The sequence below is a fragment of the Nanorana parkeri genome, unplaced genomic scaffold (assembly GCF_000935625.1).
Source record: "Nanorana parkeri isolate BGI_ZX_2015 unplaced genomic scaffold, ASM93562v1 scaffold1620, whole genome shotgun sequence".
NCBI classification, from domain to species: domain Eukaryota; kingdom Metazoa; phylum Chordata; class Amphibia; order Anura; family Dicroglossidae; genus Nanorana; species Nanorana parkeri.
Window position 1 is genome coordinate 199,245 of NW_017307888.1, and position 8,764 is coordinate 208,008.

The window sequence follows — 8,764 nt, forward strand, 5'->3', positions numbered from 1 at the left end:
TGAAATTTGCTATAGAAAAATTAAAAAAACATATTTCTGGTGTCTTCGGATGAAATATACCAACATGGCGTACTACGTGTTTACAGAACATTACAAGAACTTGTATTCTGGATCTTTAAAGCTGAACTCCCGCCACAAAAAACTCTTATTGAAATATATTCCTCCATAGCCACAAAATATATAAATCCACTTTGCGTGGAATGCCTTTGCCAAGCCTAGACATTGCCTTGTAAAATGAGCAGTGCCATCATCACTGGGCTGTACCCAACAGGCCCCACCCACTACAGGAAGGGGGCGGAGACAAGACCTGTCACCCTGCACAAGGAGAGAGAGCAGCTGTGACCGGTCATCGACCAATCAGCATCCACCTTTTCAAAGCTTAACTTAACAGACTGAAGAAAGAAGCTGATTGGTTGCCGTGCACAGCGGCTCCAGATTTTGGTCGTCCCGGTCCCGGATCAAAAATGATACCTTCTCAGAACTGAACAACAGTAAACAACAGAGCCGCCGTTGTAAACGCAAATATATTGTGATCGTTTCCATTGTAGATAAAACGCAAAGGAAGGCGATTGTGCTGTGACATGTATTCATTAAAATACGCATTATCGCAACACATTTTCCTAACTGCGCACTCCCCTGTTATCTATTCATAGAACGGCTTTCCATTAAAGAAGAACTCCGAACATACATAAAAGAAAACATTTTTTTTTATTTTTTTTTATTCAGAAATTAGAATCGTGTCTTAAAGGAGAACTATGAGGGGGGGAGGGGTGATTTCCACTCACCTCATAGTTCTAGCCGACCTGTGACAATGAGACTGTATCAGTAGATCGGGAGGTGAGAGAAACAGAACTGAATGCCCTGGGCATCGGGAGATAGGAATTCCACACCCCTGCTGCCCCTCTACTCCCTGCTGCCCCTCTACTCCCTGCTGCCCCGAGGTCGGGCCTTGGTTGGCCTTGTGGGAAATCCGGCCCTGACTGTTACTACTGTCGTAGCGCTGGTTCCTGATGAGTAGAAGGCGGAGAGTTCTTCTATGATGTGAATTGTGATGCTGCTTGAGGATATAATTGGCATTTCATGGACTGCACAATGGCTCTAGTGATGGAACCCTTGAAACGCGTGAGCCATGATTCAACCTTTAGGCGGTGACAACCCAGATAGCGAGGATAACTTGCTACAAACTTGTGTCCGGGTGAAATTGTAATTTTTGTTAACTTGCTGCGCACGTTCCCTGGCAGGTTGTAGACTCGCAGAACACTCGCAGCCGCAAGTTCTAGGCGACACTTTTTGAATTTGTAGCAAATTTGCTCGGCAAGTCCACAGCAAGAGTCCTGCAGGTCTTAGTAGACTTGTGCGCCGTCAAAAAATTTGTTCCGTTTCGGAATATCCGTTATTTCGTATTTCGTAATTCGTATACGAAACTCAATTCGGATTCGTACGAAATACGGATTTTCGTTAGTTTCGGCACATTTTCGTAACTTTACGAACATTCGTTGTTATGAAGTTAAAAAGCAAAAATACCTTTGTTAATATCGGAGTCGATGTGGTAGTTGTTTTTTTATCCGAAATACGAATTCCATTAACGGATTCCGGATCCGAATTTCGTATTTCGGACTTTAAAAAAAAAACTACCATCAACTCCAATATAAATGTACTTTGCTTTTTACCTTCAATATAACGAATGTTCGTAACGGAACGAAAATACGTCAACGGAATTTCGTATTTCCTGCCTGTGTATGGTAATGTAACTCTCAGCAGCAGCGGATCCGTATTTCGGATTAAAAAAAATCTTGTCATGTTGTTCAACCTCATTTACAGGGGTAATATTAGTTCCTGTTTCAAAGAAATTCGGATCGGAAATTGGTATTTCGGATATAATTCGGAAACTGTTATTCGGATTTCGGATGCTTCCGAATCTACGAATTTCAGGAAAATTCGTACGAATTTCGATTCGTAACTAAACGAATCGCACATGTCTAGGTCTCAGCAAGAGCTCTGCAAGCTCGCTGGTCTGGAGACTCGCTGTAATTGTGACGCTCGGCAAGTCTGCAATAGTTTAGCGAGTCATTCTCAAACTTGCAGCTCAATCGCTCGCTATCTGGGAACCTGCTGACTAATGGGATCCACGGTCGATGATCTCCAGTATTCGGTGGGTAGAGAAAGTCTCACCTTGGAGAGTTTATGTTATATGCTGTTTGGCCAAGTACCTTTTGTGAGTATAAAATGTGACATTATAATAAAGTTTTATTGAAGATATCGCAGGAATGCCGGTGCGCTTCCTCTTTGTTCTGTAGTGTGTAATGTGCATCTCAGACGCCGGCTGACGATATGACGCGCTCACCTCCCAAGCTTCGTTTCTCGTTCGCGGCGCCAATTATTCCCTCTTTAGGCGAGACCGTTGATGGGCTGTTGGCCAAACGTGACGTTCTCCGGCCAATCGTTTGCTGTTCTGATGGGACTGAAATACATTTTCCCGTTTTTCCGCCACGTAATCCGGAGTCCTAAGACGCGGCGCAGCGATCCAGATATGGCTCGGCGGTGCGGAATTGTGCCAGCGACGGGGCTTCGCGATCTTCAAACAAATAAGTCATTTTCAAAACGGCACAATGAAGGCGCTCGCCGTGTGGCCCCGTCGAAGTCTCAGTGGGATATACTCCGATTTGTCCCTAATTAGGGTTTCTCGTATAAATGTCACAGGGAGACGAGGCTTCCTTGAAGCATTACAGTAAATTAACAATTTGTTTAACTCTGGTATTTCTCCGACGTGGCCCTGTTTTGATGTGCGAGGCTTAAGTGAATCAACCCATAACACGACTAAATGAATCGCCTGGATGCAACTCTTAAATTGAATCATATTGGCATAAGTCAACACGCTCGTCTCTCTGATGTACCCGCAACGCTCCCTACTTAAGAAGCAGCAGAAACACAATTTACATATTTCACACACACACACAAAAAAAAGAGAGAGAAAAAAAAAACTTTATAAATATTTACCGCTCGTCCTCCTCACACAATGACAACTTTCTCAGCTGACCGCGTTGAGATTTGAGGAGCGCTCAGGATTTTGGGGGAAAAGCCAACTGACATCAATCCGTCAACTGCCAACACCCCTCCCCCCCCCAGATGCTGCAGCTGTGGTAACGTTGGAAAGTTTGCTCGGTTAGCTGCCAGCAGTTTGTATTTCATGACTTCTGTTCTGACAATATGTTTATCCTTTTTTTTTCGCCAATCAGATTAAAGGAGAACTATGGGGTTGAAGCTTTTCCCCATAGTTCTCCTCAGGGTCACATGGGGACACAAACATTTACTTTTTAGTTTTTTGAATTTTTCTTTTGAATTTTATATTTATCTTATCTTTGACTTTTTTATTTTAGTTATTTATTATTGTTTTTTTTCCTCGTTTTTTTATTTTTATTTGAATATGTTTTACTTTTTATGAATTTTTATTTTAATTTAAATTTTTTTTTTTAAATTTTTTTTTCTTTTCACTTAACTTTATTGCTATCACACAGGAGCTAACAAGCCCCCTGTGTGATAGCATTTGGAGGTGACAGGTTCCCTTTATGGAACCTGTCACCTCCAATACAGGAGTTCTAGCGCAGCGCTGTGCCGGAACTCCTGTGACAGCTGAGAGGGGAAGGCTGCGAGTGCGGTTTACCTCTTATAGGTTGACCTCGAGGGTCTTTTTTCAACCTGACTAACTTTGTAACTATGTCTTTCAGTCTGCGACCTGTGACCTCTGAACTTGTGCCTGACCCGGCCTCCTGCTGACCTGCTTTTGGATTTCCCTTGTGTGCTTATGATTGCCGTTCACCTATGTTATGGACGTCCCACCAAAATTCTGCTCACCAATACTGAACCTCACTGCCTAGGGAAACCGGTGCAAAAAATGTATAAAAAACTCTTTTTTTAAACTTTAGCTGTTTATTTTTTGCCGGCAACATTGTTATTGTTGTCTGTGCCCATAGCAAAGCCCAGAAACAATAGTGAGCACTTTCCTTTTTCATCCTTCCGCGCTGACACTGATCTAGACCCGGCACGGATCTGTTTTATATTTATTTATGTTGATACAATTTTTGTTGTTACATTCTTCTCCTCCGGGGAAGAGAAAAAGATACAACGTATCCCTTTGTCCTCACAGATGAGAAAGAGGTGGGGAGGATTCTACAGATACTGATAGCCAATCACAAGCTTTCACACTGATCATGTGATCAAGAGCTGTGCTTAAACTACAAATCCCAGCATGCCTCAGGGATCAGGTAGATTGGTCCATGTATAGGGCAGAGGACGGGATCAGGTACATTGATCCATGTATAGGGCAGAGGGCGGGATCAGGTAGATTGATCCATGTATAGGGCAGAGGGCGGGATCAGGTACATTGATCCATGTATAGGGCAGAGGACGGGATCAGGTAGATTGATCCATGTATAGGGCAGAGGATGGGATCAGGTAGATTGATCCATGTATAGGGCAGAGGGCGGGATCAGGTAGATTGATCCATGTATAGGGCAGAGGGCGGGATCAGGTAGATTGATCCATGTATAGGGCAGAGGGCGGGATCAGGTAGATTGATCCATGTATAGGGCAGAGGGCGGGATCAGGTAGATTGATCCATGTATAGGGCAGAGGGCGGGATCAGGTAGATTGATCCATGTATAGGGCAGAGGGCGGGATCAGGTAGATTGATCCATGTATAGGGCAGAGGACGGGATCAGGTAGATTGATCCATGTATAGGGCAGAGGACGGGATCAGGTAGATTGATCCATGTATAGGGCAGAGGACGGGATCAGGTAGATTGATCCATGTATAGGGCAGAGGACGGGATCAGGTAGATTGATCCATGTATAGGGCAGAGGACGGGATCAGGTAGATTGATCCATGTATAGGGCAGAGGACGGGATCAGGTAGATTGATCCATGTATAGGGCAGAGGACGGGATCAGGTAGATTGATCCATGTATAGGGCAGAGGACGGGATCAGGTAGATTGATCCATGTATAGGGCAGAGGACGGGATCAGGTAGATTGATCCATGTATAGGGCAGAGGACGGGATCAGGTAGATTGATCCATGTATAGGGCAGAGGACGGGATCAGGTAGATTGATCCATGTATAGGGCAGAGGACGGGATCAGGTAGATTGATCCATGTATAGGGCAGAGGACGGGATCAGGTAGATTGATCCATGTATAGGGCAGAGGACGGGATCAGGTAGATTGATCCATGTATAGGGCAGAGGACGGGATCAGGTAGATTGATCCATGTATAGGGCAGAGGACGGGATCAGGTAGATTGATCCATGTATAGGGCAGAGGACGGGATCAGGTAGATTGATCCATGTATAGGGCAGAGGACGGGATCAGGTAGATTGATCCATGTATAGGGCAGAGGACGGGATCAGGTAGATTGATCCATGTATAGGGCAGAGGACGGGATCAGGTAGATTGATCCATGTATAGGGCAGAGGACGGGATCAGGTAGATTGATCCATGTATAGGGCAGAGGACGGGATCAGGTAGATTGATCCATGTATAGGGCAGAGGACGGGATCAGGTAGATTGATCCATGTATAGGGCAGAGGACGGGATCAGGTAGATTGATCCATGTATAGGGCAGAGGGCGGGATCAGGTAGATTGATCCATGTATAGGGCAGAGGGCGGGATCAGGTAGATTGATCCATGTATAGGGCAGAGGACGGGATCAGGTAGATTGATCCATGTATAGGGCAGAGGACGGGATCAGGTAGATTGATCCATGTATAGGGCAGAGGGCGGGATCAGGTAGATTGATCCATGTATAGGGCAGAGGACGGGATCAGGTAGATTGATCCATGTATAGGGCAGAGGGCGGGATCAGGTAGATTGATCCATGTATAGGGCAGAGGACGGGATCAGGTAGATTGATCCATGTATAGGGCAGAGGGCGGGATCAGGTAGATTGATCCATGTATAGGGCAGAGGGCGGGATCAGGTAGATTGATCCATGTATAGGGCAGAGGGCGGGATCAGGTAGATTGATCCATGTATAGGGCAGAGGGCGGGATCAGGTAGATTGATCCATGTATAATGCAGGGGATGGGATCAGGTAGATTGATCCATGTATAGGGCAGAGGACGGGATCAGGTAGATTGATCCATGTATAGGGCAGGGCAGAGGGCGGGATCAGAAAGATTGATCCATGTATAAGGCAGAGGACGAGATCAGGTACATTGATCCATGTATATGGCAGAGGACGGGATCAGGTAGATTGATCCATGTATAGGGCAGAGGACGGGATCAGGTAGATTGATCCATGTATAGGGCAGAGGACGGGATCAGGTACATTGATCCATGTATAGGGCAGAGGACGGGATCAGGTAGATTGATCCATGTATAGGGCAGAGGACGGGATCAGGTAGATTGATCCATGTATAGGGCAGAGGGCGGGATCAGGTAGATTGATCCATGTATAGGGCAGAGGGCGGGATCAGGTAGATTGATCCATGTATAGGGCAGAGGAAGGGATCAGATAGATTGATCCATGTATAGGGCAGAGGACGGGATCAGGTAGATTGATCCATGTATAGGGCAGAGGGCGGGATCAGATAAATTGATCCATGTATAGGGCAGAGGAAGGGATTAGATAGATTGATCCATGTATAGGGCAGAGGACGGGATCAGGTAGATTGATCCGTGTATAGGGCAGAGGACAGGATCAGGTAGATTGATCCGTGTATAGGGCAGAGGACAGGATCAGGTAGATTGATCCGTGTATAGGGCAGAGGACAGGATCAGGTAGATTGATCCGTGTATAGGGCAGAGGACAGGATCAGGTAGATTGATCCGTGTATAGGGCAGAGGACAGGATCAGGTAGATTGATCCGTGTATAGGGCAGAGGACAGGATCAGGTAGATTGATCCGTGTATAGGGCAGAGGACAGGATCAGGTAGATTGATCCGTGTATAGGGCAGAGGACAGGATCAGGTAGATTGATCCGTGTATAGGGCAGAGGACAGGATCAGGTAGATTGATCCGTGTATAGGGCAGAGGACAGGATCAGGTAGATTGATCCGTGTATAGGGCAGAGGACAGGATCAGGTAGATTGATCCGTGTATAGGGCAGAGGACAGGATCAGGTAGATTGATCCGTGTATAGGGCAGAGGACAGGATCAGGTAGATTGATCCGTGTATAGGGCAGAGGACAGGATCAGGTAGATTGATCCGTGTATAGGGCAGAGGACAGGATCAGGTAGATTGATCCGTGTATAGGGCAGAGGACAGGATCAGGTAGATTGATCCGTGTATAGGGCAGAGGACAGGATCAGGTAGATTGATCCGTGTATAGGGCAGAGGACAGGATCAGGTAGATTGATCCGTGTATAGGGCAGAGGACAGGATCAGGTAGATTGATCCGTGTATAGGGCAGAGGACAGGATCAGGTAGATTGATCCGTGTATAGGGCAGAGGACAGGATCAGGTAGATTGATCCGTGTATAGGGCAGAGGACAGGATCAGGTAGATTGATCCGTGTATAGGGCAGAGGACAGGATCAGGTAGATTGATCCGTGTATAGGGCAGAGGACAGGATCAGGTAGATTGATCCGTGTATAGGGCAGAGGACAGGATCAGGTAGATTGATCCGTGTATAGGGCAGAGGACAGGATCAGGTAGATTGATCCGTGTATAGGGCAGAGGACAGGATCAGGTAGATTGATCCGTGTATAGGGCAGAGGAAGGGATCAGATAAATTGATCCATGTATAGGGCAGAGGAAGGGATTAGATAGATTGATCCATGTATAGGGCAGAGGACGGGATCAGGTAGATTGATCCATGTATAGGGCAGAGGGCGGGATCAGGTACATTGATCCATGTATAGGGCAGATTAGATCTGAGGCCGTCTGTACGCAGTTGGGAATTATTCTTAGAAGGACGGTTTGGCGTTCATCCAGCTACAGATCCGGGAGGTGTGAATGGGATTCGGCAGATTATCTGGTGGGTGAACTCAGCGATGTATCTTTTGCTGGCTGTCAATCACACTGCAGCCTCGTCTTCCCAATCATGTGTGACAGATTTCCCTGATCTATTTATAACCCACGTCATTTAACATCGAAGAAAGTGGAAAAAAACGGAAGAAACGAGGGAAATATTCCCCAATAACGGCGCCGAGCACTGAAAGTGAAGAAATTAAATTCCACATTACTAACAAGTGTGCCAGAATTTTACAGACACCGGCCAGCTGCAAAAAAGGGGTAAATTTAGTGGAGCGACAGATTTTTCTCCTCCGAGATGAAGAAAAACAAATAAAGAATGCTGAAAAGATGTGAAAAGTTTACCAGTAAAGTGGTTGTATAAATTATTGCAAAAATTGGGGGGTGGATAGCATTTGCATAAAGTCTTATTAAAGCTGAACTCCGGGCACAAAAGCCGTCTTCTAAATATATTTCCGAATAACCACAAAGTATATAAATCTTAAAAATCCCTCCGAGTCCCGGAACTCTGAGCAACAATGTATCTTATTTGTGTATCACTCGGCTGCAGATCCTCCAATCATCTCTGACACTGTCCAAAATTTCTTTCCGAATGTCATTAGCAATGAACTTTTGTCGTTCGACGTCAACGTAAAAAAAAGCATGGAGTTCCCTCCCCAACTGATACCCTGTAGGCCTGGTAGGAATTTTAAGGGGGACCAAAAAAAAAAGTGTTGTCCCCCTAAAATTCCATACCAGACCCTTAATCCGAGCAGCAGGCTAGCAGAGCAGGAATGGGGGGGGGGGGGGGGGG